Here is a 19,689-nt window from a genome sequence, read left to right on the forward strand (position 1 = left end):
TCTTTTGTCATTAGCGAGTGTGACTTTGGTATCATTTGTTGTGAACGACACTAAACCATAATGTTTTATAATTGTACTGTAAGTATGGTCAATAATTACGTGGTCAGTCGTAAATCTTACTTACGAAAAATTAGCTACGATGTATTCAGTATTTTGATTAAATACCGGACGCACAAGCACCAAAGAAAATAAAACGCTGTGATGAGCTTCCCGATACAGTTCTGCTTCCCGAAGAAACTGATAAAGCGAGCACAAAGGGGAGGATCGGAGAAGAAGGGGCGGGACAGTGAGAAACTGGGATCTGAGCAAGCGCAGAAACAAACAGATGTTCACGGAGGCGTGAAGGCTACAGCGCTCTCACTTTCCGAACTGTCGTAAAGCCCCGGACTGTCGTGCTTGCTTGGTAGAGGAGGGATTGGTAAGGCGGCGGCAGCAGCAGAACAGCAGCAGTGGCGGCGACGGTGGCGAGGTGTTGGGTCTGCGCAGCACAGAAACGCCCACAGCTTCGGGGAAGGAGTTCCTGTGGGAGTAAATTAGGCATTCTAAACCCAAACCGGGTGAGCTGGGCCGAACCAGGCGCTGCCTCTCTCACAGTTTTGGTGGCGGTGACAGTCGCTGCTGTTGACTATAGGGGCCTATTAGGCCGAGATCTGAATCGCAGATCACTGGCTCTCGACACATCCTCTTCCACCCTCCTATCTCCTGTCTTCCTTACTGGGCCAGCGATTCCGGGACCCTGGGAAGAGGGTGGCTAATGATTAAGGTGAGGGGGGTCAGGGGGTAGGGGATCGATTAGAGGCCGCGCGTGCGCGCCACGGGGGAGGGGCCGGCCTGGAGGGGAGAAAGAGGAAGGGCTGCGGCGGCGGCCGGCTGGGGTCGGCGACCGGCCGGTTCTTGCCGGCTGCGTCTTGACTTGGGGTCTGGGTCTCCTCAGGGTTGATTTCTTTTGAGCAGAGCATTGGTCTGCAGACACACCCACACCCCACACAGGAAGTGAGTGTGGGCGAGGGGATTTCTTTTTTGACTCTTCCTACAGTCTTAGGATGGGGGCTGAGGACCGAGGCGTGGGAGTGCGATTTGACAATGGAGCGATGGAGGTAACCCGCACCCGGAGTGCTTGGAGGGCGTTAAGTCAGCCCTGACGGTTGGGGAGTTGCCTTCCTGTGCAAGGAACGTCGTCCGCGGAACTGCAGAAATACGGACGCCTCAGATTTTGTAGAGTTGGCTTTGGTCATTCAAAAAGAAGCTCGGTATATTTATTGTCTTTAGATAATTTATCAATTAGTGGCAGTGGTCTCGTGGAAATAGCTGTTTTATATTGCAGAAATAGTGTTTTCACAATAGTTGTTCAGTAGGTTATAGTAAATCGTTACAGGTACTTTTTTAACATAAGTCTAAGTTTCAACATATAAGGAAATACCAGAAAGTGTAAGGCATTCACTTAATTTGTTCGTGTTTGTGGTGTGGACTGACTCCATTGTGTTGTATGTTTTCCTGTTTCATGACTTACATGCAGGACTCTGAAGTGGTAAGATGCCAGCGGACACAGGCTGTATAGTTTTTGAATCTGTTAATCCAAACTTTATTTTATTTGGTATTTTATGTTTAATTTTATTTTAGGGACCTCGTGAACCATAAGAACAGACTGGGGAAAAGATAAGCTGCAGTTACATTTCCTTTCCCAGTTTTGTTTGTCATTGCTTCAAATACTAGAATGTAATTTCGTTATTACGTAAAAGATCTGTCATACTGGTTTTACTTAGCTTTAGGAGGGTGAAGATCTACATTTTGACGGTTACTGTGTATCTTTTAGTAAAAATTTCATTTCTTACAAACCATGTTATTTTTTCATACTAGTCTTTGGTTGGGTATGTTAGACAAAAAACAGATAGGATGAGAAAAGTCTTTTTATTCTAAATAGGATCTTAATTTTTTTTAAAGTCTTGGATTATTTTACTTTAGTGTATCTCTTGTCATTTAACCTTGGTAAAAAAAATGAAACTTTGTTTACTCCTAATAATAGTCTGTAAGTCATCCTGAATAATATTTCTCTCAGGAACCTGTGATCACTGTTCAGCAAAAGTCCAGAATTACATTGGATGCCGTACACATCTGTTCTCTCTTTCCTGCATGCCACAGATTCTTGATAACTGCTTGCCCAGGTTTCTACAGGTACTTGATTGAAACCATTGCAGGAGGACTGAGTGATAAATGTTTAAAAACAGATATTACTGAGCTTATATGTTATTATTTTATTTTTGTTTATTTATTTTAGATAGCAAGAGAGGAAAGGAGAGAGAGAATAAAAGAGAAACATCGATTTGTTCTTCCACTTACTGATGCATTTATTGGTTGATTCTTGTATGTGCCCTGGCCAGGGATGGAACCCGCAACCTTGGTATATGCTGATGATGCTCTTAACCAACTGAGCTAACTGGCCAGGGCCTGAGTTTACATTTTACATAGAGGTACTTTATTATTATTTAGTCACTCAGTAAGTATTTATTGAATGCCTCATGTACTTGGCATTGTTTTTGGTCTTCAGTGAAGAAGGCACGCTGCCCTCATGGAGTTGACGTTCTATAGGGGGAAACAGAAAATAAACAGAATAGTTTTAGGTAGTGGTAAGTGCCATGAAGAAAATAGGGCTATGCAATGGAGAATTAATGGAAGGGAAGCTCTACTATGGATTGAGTGATTAGAGAGGGCCTCTTTTTAGAGGTAGTGTTTGACTTGCAACTAGTGACTGGAAAGAGTTAGCCATAGTGGTAGTCTGGAGACAGAGTGCTGCAGACGAAGGGAACAGCAAATGTATTAAATTGGGTTTGATTCTGGAGAATCTACAAATGAAAACTGTTTGGTTTGTCTGTTAGAGTTTTTCATAATTGCAGGAAGATAATTTAAAAAGAAAGGTTAAATATATTGTATAGGTAGCAGCCGCGTACAATGTGTTGACCTTGTTTAAATCCTGCCGCCAACCAAGAAAGAAAGTTATTTTTAGAACACAGTAGGGGAAATTTGAATGTGGATGGGTATTAGATGATGTCAAGGAATTATTGTTAATTTTGTTAGGGCTGATAATGGCATGCTTATGTAAGAATATGCCCATATCTTTTAGGAGTGGAGACTGAAGAATGAGGAAGAGAAATTAGATGTCTGGTATTTGTTTTAAAATACTTCAAGCAAAAACAGGAGTGGGGAGATGAGATAGATGAAGCAACTGTGGTGCAATCTTGATAATCGTTGGGGTTGGGCGATAGGTATGTGGGTATTGATAATGCTCTCTGCTTTTGTGAGTCTAAAAAATGTTCATGTTTAAATTCATTTTAAATAATGTATACCATTTATTCAGCAAATACGAGTGTTATATTTCAGACACTTTGTCAGTGCTCCAGTTAAAACAACGATCAGGACCTTTAGGCCTGCCTATGAGGAGCTTGTGGTTTGCTGGAGGAAGTAATAGTCCCTTAGTTTGTATTGTATTAACATGAAAAGTAGATTTTTGTGGCGGGTATAGTGTCTTAGTGTTTATGTGTTTCCTTAAAAAGTATTTTTCTTTTTCTAGAGAATTAAAAATTTAAGAAATTCTATATGAAGCTGGCTGTGTGCCATTCTGAGTCACTGTTGCAGCCATTGCCCTTATTCATATGTCCTCTAGGACATGAGGATAAATCACTTGTTCTCACTATCTTTTCACATCCCAATTTGCCTTTAATTAAATTTTTATTTTGAAATTATTTGAAATATAAAAGTATAAAATAGTACTGAGAACTGTTAAATAGCCTACACTCAGATTTACCAATTTTTAACATTTGTCACATTTGCTTTCTCATTCTGCTTTCTGTATCACTTTATTTTTATTTATTTAATTACAATTTTATTTTTATTTCCACTAGAGGATATCTTTTCACTGCTTTTAAAGAGAGGAAGGGAGAAAGAGAAACATCAGTGTGTGAGAGAAATGTCTGTTGGTTGCCTCCCATACCAGGCATTGTACATGCCTGGACCCAGGGTCAAACCTGCAACCTAGATATGTTCCCTGACCAGGAATGGAACCTGCAACCCTTTGGTTAAGGGATATGCTCCAACCAGCTGAGCCACACCAGGCAGGGTTCTGTATCATTTTAGAGTAAATTGTATATATTTTGCCCATTTGTCTCTAAATATCTACTGTGTATTGTGTTTTCTTGCATTATCACAGTACATTTACTAAATTCAGAAATTTAATACTAATAATATGAAACTTTAATCTGTAGACCCTATTCCAGCTTGCTAAATTTGTCTCAATAATAGCATTTGTTTCTTTATAGCATTTTCCCCATAGGATCCACTCCAGATCTCAAATTGCATTTAGTAGTTGTAACTTAGTTGGCTTTAATCTGAAATAGCACCTTAGCCTTTCTCTTTCGTTACATTAACATTTTTGAAGAACATAAACTATATATTTTAGAAAATATTCTTCAATTTGGATTTGTCTGATGTTTCCTCATAATTAGATTCAGATAAAACATCCTCAGCCAGGAATTTTGTATTTTTTTCCAGGTAGGAACAAAAGCATGTGTCATTGGTCTGTCCTTCATGGGTGATGTTGGTTTGTAATTAATTACCTGGTCACAGTGTTGTCTGGTTTCTTCACAGAATAGTTATTGTTTTTCCCCTTGCATCTAACAAGCAGTCCCTGAGAATAACTTTGAGATAGTGCAGATATCTGCTTCTAATTAGATCTTCTGTATCTTCATCAAATTTGCCTCTTGGATTTAGCATGTATTGATGATTCTTGCCTGTACTGATCTTTACTTTGATGGTTGTGAAATGGTTATTTTTATTTTTTTTATTTAATTCTTGTTCAAGTAACAAAGTGGTTATTTTTCTAACTCGTCCATGTCTTCTACCTTACCAGTAGGCATTCTGTTGTAGAAAGAAGCATCCTTTTTACCTCTACTATCAATATGGGTATATGTACTTTCTATTTTATTATGGGTTACAGTCCATTAGCACCTTTATTTTTTTATGTTCCAGTTGTCCAAGATTTGCTGAGTGGTTGCCTATTCACTCTGGCTTCCTGTCTTTTTGGCAAAATCTCTTAAATTTTTTTGAGTATTTCCTTTCTTTCTGAAACATTGAAATGTTCTGAGTTTTTCTTGATTCTTTCTGTCTCAATCCTGGAATTAGCCATTCTCCAAGAAGCCTTGGTTCCATTTAGTAGGAAATCCAACTTGCTTTTGAGTTATCTATTTATATAGCAATAATCTCTTCTTTCCTGGATCAGGACATCCTCTGAGAAATTAAATATAAATTAGATTTTTATAGTGGGTTTATAGTTCTATGAAGATTTTTTTTAGTTTATTTTTTAAGATTTATTTATTTATTTTTAGAGAGGAAAGGAAGGAGAAAAGGAGAGATATCAGTGTATGGTTGCTTCTTGTGAGTCCCCTGCTGGGAACTGGCCTGCAACCCATGCATGTGCCCTGACTGGGAATCGAACCACGATCATGTGGTTCACAGGCCGTGCTCAATCCACTGAGATACACCAGCCAGGGCTGAAGATTTTATTTATAAAGTAATAATTACATAAGTTAGTTTATTATATTTGCCACCCCAAAACTATTTTTGTTTACTTTTTTATTGAATTTATTGAGGTGATATTGGTTAATAAACTGTATAGGTTTCAGATGTAAAATTCTGTAATACATGTCTTCTGTGTATTGTATTTTGTGTTCACTGCTCCAAGTCAATCCTCCTTCAAAAAGCAACTATTTTATTTTTCTACTTTCTTTTTCAAATAAGTGATTCTGATATGATCTTAATTGTGTGATCAAGTGAAACAAGGAATAAAATAATGTTATTTTACCATATGTGTGTGTGGAGGAGGTATGTATTTAGGGAAGGGTTTAATCTGTTTTTAAAAAATGACTTAAGATTTACATACTTAAGTGTTTTTATGTCTTAAGACTCTCTGGTCAGAAGGAAATTGTTGCTTTTTAACTAGCTTTGTAAATGAATTTTTTTTAGTGTAATATAGAATAATTATACTATAGGAGACTCACAGGCACAGTATTACATTATATTCAGGCAGTTAGTTACTTTTATATCTTGGTATATTTCATAGAAGTTCTCTCACCTGTACATGAATATGTCCTTTTTTACAAATCTTTTAAAACTTGACATGAGTATTTCCAAATAATATTTTGAATGATTTTTAGTTTTGAACCAATTACATGGTTTGGTTCACCTGCACATGGTTTCAAATGTCGGTTCCAAAGGCTTCCACTGGAAAGCAGCAATCTCTGCAACCCCTCATAGTCCCCCAGTTCCACTTCCTAAGTAGAAACATTTTCAGCTGTTAAGATTTTCTTTTCTAATATTCACCTTCATATTTCTTTTTTTTTAAAGATTTTATTCATTTATCTTTAGAGGGGAAGAGAAGGAGAGAGGGAGAGAAACATCAATGTATGGTCGCCTCTCGTGCATACCCCGCCAGGAACTGGCCTGCAACCCAGGCATGTGCCCTGACTGGGAATCAAACCCAGATCCCTTGGTTCGCAGGCCTACGCTCAATCCACTGAGCTACACCAGCCAGGGCTTCATATTTCTAAATAGCATTCTTATATGTCTACTTAGCCACTTTTGATGGCAGTTTTTGTTTTTTTAATTATTTATTTTTTTAAAGGTAAGAGTAATACATGTAAACATTACCAAATTCACGACACACAAAGGGTACACAGGGAAAACTATGTCTCCTTGTAGTCTCTGTCTTCCTGCGACTCTCTTTCTTTTTCCTGGAGCTGTATCTCCTCTTCCTATTTCATGTTTAACAGCAGAGTGGTTTTCAGAATGTGGTCTGGATTCTAAAGGGGGTCTGCAAATGTTTCAAAAGGTCTTCTAGGGTGAAACTACTTCATAATAATACCAAATTCTTCTTTGCTACTTAACTATATTGACATTTGCACTGATGGTGCAAATACAGTGGTGCATAAAACTATTGGCCTTGCATGGCATATGAAGACAGTGGGAAAAACGGCTGCTAATAGTTATATTCTTCACCTCTATACACATTTATAGGGAAAAAAAGATTTCACTTATGAACTAAAAAAACTTGTTAATTTTATTAATCTTGACTCAAGTGCATGTCTAATATTTCATGTGACAAAATAGGAAGAATTTTATAAAGTGCTTCTGCTGTATACCAAAGTGTGATGCTTGTCTTGAGGAAAAATACTTGTGGGTTGACTTGCAAGCTGAGCTAACCAGTTGCTTTTTCATGGGACACTATTTTTACTTGCAAGAATGACAGACTATGGTTATTTAAACTTGGGTATTTATACATATTTTTCTAAAAAATGAATGAAGTGAGCCTGTTGCTTCAGGGAAAACAACTGACAATTTGTTGCCAAGATAAAATTTAGGCTCGCAAAAATTAGACTTTTGGAAAATGTATCTGCCACTATGAGCTTGGCAGCTTCTTCAGGACCTTTCTGATGATATCAGTGGTGATATTAATAAATGCGTGTGTGTGTGTGTGTGAGAGAGAGAGAGAATATTTTTCTTCGTAGATAGCAGTTCTAAGGCCTGGACTTACTTTTTCAGTCATCGTTTTGTCTTGACCAAACTTCATATTTGGTCATAGTTTAACATATTTTTTCTTTTCTCTCATTATCTTTACTAAGTCACAGTTGCCTTTTTCTCTGATATCTGGAAGAACTCACAGTTTATGTATACTGAAACCAAAATTCTGAAGATTGCCCAAAGAGTATTTAAGTAAATGTGTGTAGGCTGGACTTGTATTTATCACATTTGGGTTAGGATTAATGTGTTTTTCTGGACTATGAAGTATTTTGGGACAGGATAGCATATTAACTATCTTCTTAATTATTACCTAATAATTAAGGATTGGTAGGGGAAAAAAAGAAAAAAGTTTGTTGAATAAAACGGTGATGTTAACGTACAGAATAATGAATCCTTGGTTTCCTCAAATCAGTATCCTAGAATTTTTTAATAGCTTGCTATTTTTGTTTCTTACTGCAAGGATTTTAACTTTGCTCTCTGAATTTTAACTTTGGCTCTCGGAAGACAAAAATGTCATTTAGCCAGAATAATCTTGGAAATCCCTTAAGTTGCCCATAAAATATAAAATATAGACATGCCATTTCTCAAAATCTAACACATTGTTTTTCCTGTAGTATTGGAACAAATTACATTTATTGTTAAAAACCAGATGAAGTAGTAGTCTGCATATATGGTCTGTGTTGTGGGAAAAATAGATGGCTATAAGCATTAGAATCTGACAGCACAGCGAGTTGTTCACATGAGAGGCACGTGGGAAGTGAGACTAACCAGAGAACAGTAAAATTTTATCGTTTTGTGTTCTGAGCATATAGTCATTGAGCAGAATAGCAAGCATAATCTGCATAGTTTAAATTATTTTTTTCTTGTCTTCATGTAGTTTAGAAACTTCTTAAAATTTACTGTAGTTTAGAAAAAAATTTAAATTTATTAATTTTTAATTTAGGAAGAAAGAGAAACATTGATTTATTGTTCTACTTATTTATGCATTCATTGGTTGAATCATGTATGTGCCCTGACTGGGGTTCGAACCTACAACCTTGGAGGATTGGGATGATGCTTTAACCAACTGAGCTTCCTGGCCAGGGCCTTCATGAAGTTAATTCACATTGTGAATATCTCTATCCTGAAGTGTTCTTCCCGATCCAGTTTTCAGTATGTTTTTACCTTCAGTCCTTAAAATTCTTGCCCTGACCATTGTGGTTCAGTGGGTTGGGCATTGGTCCACAAAGTGAAGTGTCACCACTTTGGTTCCAGGTCAAGGCACATGCCTAGGTTGAGAGCCATGTCCCTTATTGGGGGCACCAAAGAGGCAATGGACTGATGTTTCTCTCTCACACATTGATGTTTCTCTCCCTCTCTTTCTCCCTTTTCCCCCCTCTCTCTAAAAACAAATAAATAAAATCTTTTTAAAAGTTAATGGAATGTCAGTCATTTTTCCTGTTTTTTCTCTTATGACTCTTGTTATCATTTTTTAGAACATACGCTTTGACTAATGCTCTTAAGTTACATATTTTGACCTAAGTGACATAGGCAGAGCAAAAATAACTTTTATCTGAAACTCTTTGGACTTCATTCAAGGAGAAATTGTTTCTTTGGGCAGTTTTGCTCGCCCCATTAAATCCTACATGCTCAGTAGCTACCATTTTTCCAAACTAGTTTTCTGTTTTATTTTTATTTACTGCCTTACTCCAACCTTTGCTTTAGGTCTTTAATAACTCAGAGTTTTGGTCCGATCTTCAAGAGGTTCAACTCAAATAGGATAGACTAGCTTAGGTGAGTGTACCTAGAAAATTGAAGGCCTGTTTTTTAAAAATAAGTTCAAAGGGAAAGTTAGTGGACTTTTTTGCCAGGATTATTAAGAGCTAGTTGACTCTTCAACTTCAAAAACAGTAATAAAAGCCAGAATACACATACATTGTCTTGCGTAAAATTTTTCACAACACTTTGAGGAACTAAAGATTTCCATTTTGCTAATGAGGATGTTTAGGTACGTAATGGTTAGTAACTTGCTAAAGATTCATAGTAGTGATAAGGTAAAGTGATTTTAAGTCAATAGGTTTTGAGTCACTGGAAAAAGGAATTACGAAATTCAGGGGCTTAACTAGTATTTATCTATTGCCTTTAAGGAAAACAGCAAGGTGTATGTTTATATCCAGTGGGCACTCTTCAAAAGAGAGGGAAGGATGGTGATGTTTTATCTGGATGGTGTGATTGGAGGTGGGGGCAAGTTCTCTCTGTGCTTTTCTGTCTATTCCAGATTTTCTATAGTGAACATATATTTTTTAAAGATTTTATTTATTTGTTTCTAGAGAGGGGCCAGGAAGGAGAAAGGGAGAGAAACATCAATGTGTGGTTGCCTCTTACCCCATACTGGGGACCTGGCCTGCAATACAGTCATGTGCCCTGATTGTGAATCCATCGAACCAGCAACCCCTCGGTTCACAAACTGGTGCTCAGTCCACTGAACCACACCAGCCAGGGCTAGTGAACATTTTTAAAAGCAATTTAGTTGAGGTATAATTTATATTCAATTAAAGCATGTATTACTGCACATTTCATTGAGCTTGGGTAAATGTCTGTGGTCTGTTTAGAAGGTATCCAGCCATGTAATATGAAAAATAGACACATTTATTGAAGAAGATACAAGAAACTGGAAACATTGTACATAGGACAGTGACACCTCAGTCCCCTTTAAAGTAGGCCCCTTGGGACCTCACACAGTTCTCCCAGTCGCCATCAACTACCCCATCATTATTTTCCTGAATCTCATTGAAAAACTGAAGTCTCTTCTCTTTCAAAGGTGATTTTAGTTTTGGGAAAAGCCAGAAGTCACAGCATGCCAACTCTGGGCCATAGCGGGGTTAGTGACCTGGGCGATTTGATGTTTCCTCAACAAACTGTGTGAAATGTGATGTATGAATGGGAACATCGTCGTGATGAAGCTGCCAGTCACCAGTTGCCCACAGTTGCATCCTTCTCAATCATCCAAATAGGTTCTGGGGAGGAACATTCAAGCTTCATGAAAAATGTGATGCAGAAACATTGCTGTACTTGCTCAGTCATTTTGAATGCAATGGCCACACAGTGCACATGCTCACTCAGTGGTTTCTACCTCCCCTATTGACTAGTACAGTGAAGTCATTGTAAGTGCGCGATGCAGCCCACTCCCCTTGGCTGCCAGGTTACATGGGATGTTGTACAAACCATTTTCATTATACTAACAGTGGCTAGACACTTTCTGGACAGACATCATATATATCCATGTAACTAACACCCCAAGGAGGACATAAACATTCCATCACCCTAGAAAGTTTTTTCTTGTTCCTGGGCCACAAGTTACCTCATCTCCTGACCTAGGCAACCACTGATTTGATTTTTAACATTATGGATTAGTTTTCTTTTCTAGAGCTTCATATAAATAAAATTATATACTATCACACTTTTGTATTGAGCTTCTTTTGGTCTTCAAATGTTTCCCCTCCAGCATTTAATTTTTATTTTATGTTGAAGTATGGTTGGCTGCAGTATAATTGTTTCGAGTGTACAGTATAGTGATTTGACATTCGTTTGTCTTATAATGTGATCCACTCTAGCATTTTATTGTGAAAAAAACCTCAAAGTTAAAAGAATTGTGGCAGTGAATGCCTATCTCCCCATCACCTTGATTCTGCAGATAAGTTTGCTGTTTTTGCTTTATCACATCTTTTTATGTGTTTGTTCCTTTAACCTTAATCAGTCAAGCTTATTAGGGTTTGTGGTTGTTTTTTGCATTTTAAAGTAGGTTGCAGACATCAGTGCATTTACCCCTAAACAAATTCAGCTTCTGTATCATTAACTGTAGTTGAATATTTGCTTATAGTTCTGTTTCTTTTTTTATATCAGCCTGCCATTCAAATACAGTTGCTTTTAAAGGAGAATTTATAGTCCTGGCTGGTGTGCCTCGGTGGATTGAGCACTGGCCTGCAAACCAAAGGGTCACTGGTTTGATTCCTGGTCGGGACACATGCCTGGGTTGTGGGTCAGGTCCCCAATTAGGGGTGTGCAAGAGGCAACCACACATTGTTGTTTCTTTCCCTCCCTTTCTCCCTTCCTTCCCCTCTGTCTAAAAATGAATTTAAATTAAAAAAATTAAGTAAAATTTACATATATAATGAAATGTACAAATACTAAGTCTACCATTTAAGTTTTGCCAAATGTATACATTTGTGCAATACAAATCCTTGTGAAGAAATAGAACATTACCAGCACATCAAAAAGTTCCCCTGTGCACTTATCTATTCAGTCTGTTTTCCCTATCCTTTATACAATACAGCCAGTGTTTAAATTTTCTTTTTCACTTTAGGTTGGGTTTGTCTGTTCAATGGAATCATAGAATACTTTGTATCTAATTTCTTTCCCTTAGCAGGATGTTTTTGAAATTCATCTATAATGTTACAGTACTTGTATCAATAGTTCCTTCGTTGTTGCTGCTATTTGGTGTCCTTTACATCTTTGTATTATAATTTGTCCACTTGTTGGAGATTTGTTTTTCCCAAGTTTTTGGTTATTATAAGTAAAGTTATGAGCATTCACATACAGATTTTTTTGCGTGCCTATGTTTTCAAACCAGGAATGGTTTGAAATACCTTACGGGGAATTACTGGTTCATAGGTTAGATGGATGTGTAATTTCATTAGAAGCTGCCAAAGAGTTGTGTGTGGATTTCCCATTGTGCCACATCCTTGTTAACATTTGATGTTTTGTGTTTTTTATTTTAGCATTTTATTGGTTGTACAGTTGTATCTTATTGTGGTTTTAATTTGTATTTTCCTGATGACTAAAGATATTCAGCATTTTGACATGGACTTACTGGCCATTTATATGTTTTTTTTTTAAACTTGTTTTTATTAATTAATTAATTTATCTTTAGAGGGGAAGGAGAGAGAGAGAGAGAGACATCAATGTATGGTTGCCTTTCGCACATCCCCTGCTGGGAGTTGGCCTGCAGGGAACTGGCCTGCAACCCAGGAATGTGCCCTGACTGGGAATCGAACCTCGATCCTCTGGTTCGCAGGCCTGTGCTCAATCCACTGAGCTACACCAGCCAGGGCTCATTTATATGTTTTGAGATCATTTGCCTATATTTCAGGGGGAGGTTGTCTATGTAACAGTTTTACATATATTTGGATTCCGGTGTGTGTGTATTTTTGTATACATATAAATTACATGCATATGTAATTTTCTTTGTCTTTAGCTTGTTAGCTTATCTTTTTGTTTTCTTAGTGGTATTTCTGAAGAGCAGGTTTTCATTTTGATAAAGTTCAGTTTATCAATTTTTAAAACATGGTTAATGCTTTTAGTATTTCACAAAATCTCTGCCCATGGTATGATCATACAAATTTTGTGCTACATTTCTTTTAGAAGTTTAATAGTTTTAGTTTTTAGGTTTAAGTCTGTGATCCTTTTTGAGTTAATTTTTGTGTCTGGTGTGAGGTAAGGGTTGAGATTTTTTTTCTACCACTGTTTGTTGAAAAGACTTTTCCTTCCCCATTATTTGTTGAAAATCATTTGGTGATAGTGTGATCTGTTTCTGGACTCCAGTCTGTTTTTATGCCAGCAGTGCCCTGTGTTAATGCAGTTGAGTTTTGATCTGTCCTCTGGCAGTTTTCTATTTATCTCATGTGTTCTATTCTTTTGTGTTTTTTTCTCATGTCCTGCTCTGCTCCCCTTATGCTTCTGTTTTTGTTCTTTTTGTTTTATATTTTATTTCCACTTTTGACTTAATTAACTATACTTATATGTTGTATTTTTTTGTGTGTCATTGCTCTAGAGTTTACACTATGCCTCTTAAATGTTTGTCACAGTCTGCCTTCGGGAATAATAAATAGACTTACACTGTTTCATGTATAAGAAACTTGTAACAGTCTTCTAATTGCCCCCCTCTTGTGCTTTGAGTTATAGTCATACATTTTACTTTGCATGTTACTAGTTTTGGGAGGATTTCTTTGTTCAAATTTTGTGTTTATAGTTAGAGAATAATCCTTGTGAGGGTATCTCTGTAAGGGAAGGTGCTGGTAGAACTCACTTTATTCCATTCTACTTTTACAAAAGTGACCAGATGGTGATAGTTTATGAAAAAGTCTTTAAAATTTGATAAATTCAGATAAGAAATGTTGATATTTATGACTGACAAAAAGATGGTTATATTATATTCTTTTTTTACAGAATTCAATTAAAATTATAACTTGAAGCATTTGTGAATGAATGTCTCTGAATATTAACCCAGATAATAGTTGTAGGCAAATTATCTAATAAAACCATTTTTAAAAATTCCTCCCCATGTCTCATCTGTATGAAAGATAAATTTAGATTAGTATTTTAAATGCATTAAAGTTTTTATTTTTAAGTGATTTTTGCTAACCATTCTAAGCTTTTACTTTTAGGTCCTGATTGTGTCATTCATTTTATATGTAATCCCTTTTCAGTTTTGTGTCGTTTGAGAATACGGTGGATGTTTCATTTACACCATCGTGTGAAATCATGGTTAAAAACAGATTTTGGAATGTGTTTTGTAAGCTAATTTTTAATTACTCCTTTTTATATTGCTGATTATACATTTCTAGACAAGTTTTGTGGTTGATTTTTTATTTTCTTTTTTAAATTTATTGATTAAAGAGGGAGAGATGGGAAGGGGAGGGAGGGAGACTGGGGCAGGTGAGGGGTGATGGGGCAGGGGGGGGCAGGCTGAGAGATAGAAACATTGATTTGTTTTTCCACTTATTTATGCACTCATTGGTTGCTTCCTGTATGTGCCCTAACCAGGAATGGAACCCGCAACTTTAGCAAATGGGGATAATGCTCTAAACAGCTGAGCAATCCAGCCAGGGAAATCTTTATTCTCTTTTAACTTTCAAGTGTTGTGTTATAGCTTACAGTTCTTCTCCGCCCACTGAAGGGTAATGAAATTGAGGCTGCTGCCTGATAGGAGAGGTGGGGACCTTGGTGTTACTGTGAAGATGAAAGGAGAACGTGCCCTGATTCGGTAGCTCAGTTGTTTACAGTGAGTGTCTCTTGATACACCAAGGTTGAGGATTTGATTCCTAGTCAGGGCACATGCAAGAATCAACCAATGAGTGCATAAATGGATGGAACAACAGATTGACACTCTCTCTCTTCCTTTCCCCTCTCTCTTTAAAAATCAATAAATAAAAAATGAAAAAAATGAAAGGTTATGGGAGAACTTAGGGCTGTAATTTTAGTAATGTAGATTTCTCTATTAAGTTGAAAGGAATTTTGGGGAAATTTTGTAATTCTGTGGGCCCTCATCTAGTCTTTCATATACTGGAAAGTATACTAATAAAGTATCTTATTTTCATTTTTTGTTCCTAACAATAATTCTATACAAATAGTTGTTTGAGGTAGAATGGCACCTCGAGATCATATGTTGTCTGTTAGAAGATCATATATTGTCTTTCAGTCTTTCAGATAACTGATTTTAGACATTCGTAGTTGTATTTCATTATTAAATATGTAGTTCAAGGAATCTCTGCCATGGAAAACAGGGTGATTAAGTCTCATTTCTTCCCATTTCACTTTTTCCTTTTATTCTTGAAAAACCTTCCCTGGTACACCCTCCTCTTAAGAATTGTGTTTCTTTTTTAAATCATAGAAGTCACAAATGATTTGTAGACTTTCATGGCAGGTAAATGGTGCAGGAGTAGGTTGGAGTCTCTTTCCAGTTGCTTTGGCTGGATATTAATGTCAAGTATTTCTGCCTTGAAACTTCACTAAATATTTTAGAAAACAAATGGAACTGGATCTAGGAAAGAATTTATTGCTGAGTTCTCTTGTGAAACTTGATTTGAAATATTAACTGCAGTACTACGAATAGGTTTTAGTCAGAGTTTGTCCTTTTTACCACAGTTGAAGGAAGTATCAGTATGATATTAACGAGGTGTCCTGAACTTCCCAATTTTTTTAATATAGTTTATTGATTATACCATTACAGTTGTTCTATTCCCCCCTTCATTCCCCTCCACCCGCATACTCCCTCCCCCATTATTCTGCCCCCTTAGTTTATAACCACGTGTCTCAATTTCTTTAGATTCTATATTTCCCCCACTATTCTCGCCCTCCCCCCTATCTATTTTCTACATACCATCTATGCTATTTTCTGTGCCTTCTCCCCCCTTCTCCTCCTCCCACTCCCCCGTTTCTAACCCTCCATGTGTTCTTTATTTCTATGGTTCCACTCCTGATCTAGCTGTCCTCTTGGTTTGCTTTTGTTTTAGGTGTGGTGGTTAATAACTGTGTGTTTGCTGTCCTTTCACTGTTCATATTTTTCATCTTCTTTTTCTTATATAAGTCCCTTTAACATTTCATATAATAAGGGCTTGGTGATGATGAACTCCTTGAACTTGACCTTATCTGAGAAGCACTTTATCTGTCCTTCCATTCTAAATGAAAGTTTTCCTGGATAAAGCAATCTTGGCTGTAGGTCTTTGGATTTCATGACTTGGAATACTTCTTTCCAGCCCCTTCTTGCCTGGAAGGTATCTTTTGAGAAATCCGCTTACAGTCTGATGGGAACTCCTTTTAGGTGACTGTCCCCTTATCTCTTGCTGCTTCTAGGATTCTCTCCTTCATTTTAGTCTTGGCTAATGTAATTATGATGTGCCTTGGTGTGTTCCTTCTTGGGTCCAACTTCTTTGGCACTCTCTGAGCGTCCTGGATTTCCTGGAAGTCCATTTCCTTTGCCAGACTGGGGAAGTTCTCCTTTAGTATTTGTTCAAATATGTTTTCCACTTGTGGCTGTTTCTTTCCCCCTTCTGGTACCCCTATAATTCGAATGGGATCGTTTAAAGATGTCCTGGAGGTTCCTAAGCCTCTTCTCATTTTTTTTGAATTCTTGTTTCTTTATTCTTTTCTAGTTGTATGTTTCATTCTTCCTTCTGGTCCACTCCCTTGATTTGAGTCCCAGTTTCCTTTCCATCACTATTGGTTTCCTGTGCATTTCCCTTCGTTTCAATTAGTTTAGCTTTCATATGTTCCTCTAATTTGTGACTATAATCAACCAGTTCTATGAGCATCCTGATCACCAGTATTTTGAATTGTGCATCTGAGAGGTTCGCTATTTCTTTTTCGCTTAGAGTTATTGGCTCTGGGGCTTTGGGTTCTTCTTGAGCCATATTTTGGACTGTTCCTGCCTGTTACGTATGAGGAGTGGAGCCCTAGGTGTTCACCAGGGCGGGGCAACTCAGTGGCTGGGTTGTGACGCTGTGTGTGGGGGCGGGGTCAAAGGAAATCAATGGCAGTCCCCTCTGCCTCCTCCCACCACTGGGGCCTAGAGGTCCGTCTCACTGCTCACTCCTTTGGTGGTTTATCTGCGCACTCAAATTTGCGACCAAGGTCAGCCTGTCCTGCACCCTCACTGGGTTCGCTGCTGGGGCCTGCGTGGTTTGCTGCTGGGGCCTGCGGGGGTCTGTCTCACTGCTCACACCTCTGCTGGTTTATCTGCACGCTAATGTGTGACCGAGCTCAGCCTGCCCCGCACCCTCACTGGGTCCGCAATGCTACCCCGGCTGCCTGTGCGCGTGGGTCGCCTGGGTCGCCTGGGTCGGGGAATCCTTCCTGCCGGACCCTGCTCTGTTGCTGGCTCCACCCCTCTTACAAACCCCCGATTGAATGGTTTGTAGTTGTTGGACTTCCATATAGTTCAGTTTTCTGTTCTTTGGCTGCATCTTCCTTCTCCAAACCTTTGTTGTATTCAAACTTGGTTGTGGGAGAAGGCACAGTGTTTCCACCTATGCCTCCATCTTGGTGGAAGTCTATTTTGTACATTTTCAATAAAAACTGAGATAACACTGTTAGTCATTAGAATGCTATCATTTTAACCTGGTAAGCAAGTGCAGATTATTAACCATGTGTTGTAAATAGCCTAAAACATGCTACATGGATTTTTTTATAACAGTCTGTTTCCTGGATGGCTCAGATTTATGACTCTGTGCTACCTTACAGTGTTGCCTTAAGAATCTCTTCACATGAATACTGTTATTTAATGTAGATAAACTGCTGACTTTTTAGTTACTGGGACAAGTACCTTAGTTGTTCTAACTCTTAATTGTTATTAAGTGCTGTCTGTTATGTCTGGAATCCAGACAGTTAAACTTATTAGCACTGTATGTAAAAGAAAATAGTTTCTGTGTTTTGAACTGTGTGTGGCCTTTCTGACAATTATTTTGACCTTGAGAGAATTGTTTTCCTTTAGGTTGTGTTCCCAAGGTTTGAAGCTGCTAGAAATCTGACTTCCAAAATAGTGGGTATCTGCTACTGCCTTACAGAAAGAGAAGAGGGGGGTTATTTGAACAACACAATAAGACATGAAGTATTTTATGCAAGAGAATTAATAAGTAACTGAATTATGAAAGCTATCATTTTAACATGAATATTTGCTTGGCTGGGACTATGAAGTTAAAGGCCAAGGACAATACCAACAAAAAACAGTGTTCATTCCAAGGTATCATAATTCTGTTGTATTCTGCAGTTTGTGGTTCTGGCTTGCTTGTTGAACATTGCTCTGAAAAAACGTGGAAGGCTTCGAGGTCTTATTTTGGTGTTTTGGTTCTTTTGGTTGATTCTAAGAATATGGACCTTCATTTAATAATTCATCCTACCTTCCCTTCCCGTCTGATCCACTTAATTACTGATTACTGTGGCTTTATGTTGGGCTACTTTCACAGCCTAAAATTGCCAGTTTGAGTCCTTTCCTGAGTAGAAGGATTTTTTAAAATCTAACATTTAGAACAGAATGGCATATTTATTTAGGGTGGATCCTGGTAGAAATTGAAAAATTAGTGATTGAATAAAGGGAAGGATGATGTTGGAGTTTATTCTTGATAGCTTCTATTTTCTCTGAAGAAAGAGGCAGTTAGTCATTTACTTAAAATGAGGGGATGTAGAAGATGTAAAGGGCTCAAGGAAATAAATAAATATTTGGGTCCTTTACTATGTGAATGGGCAAGTAGTCAGAAAGAATTGCCAAGTTATGATTGGTCTAGTCAAGGTTAAAGAAAAAAATGTTTCAATAAAAAATACTTTCCATTGAGAAAGAGGGAGAGAAATATCAATGTATGGTTGCCTTTTGTACATTCCCAACTGGGGACCTGGCCTGCAACCCAGGCATGTGCCCTGACTGGGAATCAAACTACCACCCTTTGGTTCCCAGGCTGGCTGGCACTCAAACCACTGAGCCACACCAGCCAGGCCTCCACCTTATTTTCTTTCACTAAAAAACAAAAACAGAAAAGTTCACACTCCAAACATGAACCAGCCATTTCTTGCCATGTCTCAGCATCGTTTGGAGTGAAGAGTTTTCTTTGTCTGCCATCACGTTGTACATCCTTCTTGTTTTGACATGGATGCCACTTTCTCTATGAAGCCTTTACCAGTTACACAAATTGCTTTCTCCTTTATGTTTAAAGTGCTTTTACTTATAAAATTGTTCTTAGCATTCTATATTTTGTCATGTTTCTTTCTGTCATACTAAATTAGGACCTTGTTGAAGAATAGGACTCTATATCAGAATTATTTCTGCCCACAGATCTAGCATACAAATGGTTATTTTGTAATTATTTGAATAACTAAGCATATTCCATATCAATAAAAATTTTTCACCTTTGTTAGCCCACCATAATTTGGTTCCACCCTAGTTATTTCAGATAGCATTGCCTGTTTCTCACAAGCATGTACTCATTGAGGTGATTCTTTTCAGAGTCTGGTGTAAGCCACAATACTCAGGAATTTTTATTATTAACTAATCCATTATCAATTAATTTCTTAATTATTAATTTTAGAGAGAAAGAAAACATCGATTTGCTATTTTACTTATTTATATATTCTTTGGTCATATCATATATGAGTCCTGACTGAGGATTGATCCCACAACCTTGGCATTTTGGGACAGCACTTGAGCCAGTGAGCAACTTGACCAGGGCAGCCACAGTACTTTTTACTTTTTACTTTTTATTTTGATTTCTACTTTAGCATGGCTCAACAGTCACATAGTGACTGCTTATTGATAAGAAAAAGATAAAGTTATTTAAAATTATTGACAAAATTAGTTCAAAATGTTAATTGTGCTTCTGT

General features: G+C 37.6%; 1 protein-coding gene across 9 annotated transcripts in view; it reads left to right on the forward strand.

The window, feature by feature from the left end:
- The first annotated feature begins 386 nt into the window (after positions 1-386).
- RNF111 (ring finger protein 111) overlaps positions 387-19,689 on the forward strand; it is an 89,704-nt gene continuing 70,401 nt past the window's right edge. For 6 of the 9 annotated variants that reach the window (XM_037053997.1, XM_037054002.1, XM_037054003.1 and 3 more), the window contains exon 1: positions 388-763. The gene's annotated coding sequence lies outside the window, so the exon portion shown is untranslated. Of the gene's footprint in view, positions 764-2,063; positions 2,173-19,689 lie in introns of those variants that run through there. The other 3 variants (XM_037053998.1, XM_037053999.1, XM_037054000.1) reach the window with 3 other exon arrangements.

This window comes from Sturnira hondurensis, unplaced genomic scaffold (genome assembly GCF_014824575.4).
Source record: "Sturnira hondurensis isolate 20B ecotype Veracruz unplaced genomic scaffold, ASM1482457v3 Scaffold0008196, whole genome shotgun sequence".
Lineage (NCBI taxonomy): Eukaryota > Metazoa > Chordata > Mammalia > Chiroptera > Phyllostomidae > Sturnira > Sturnira hondurensis.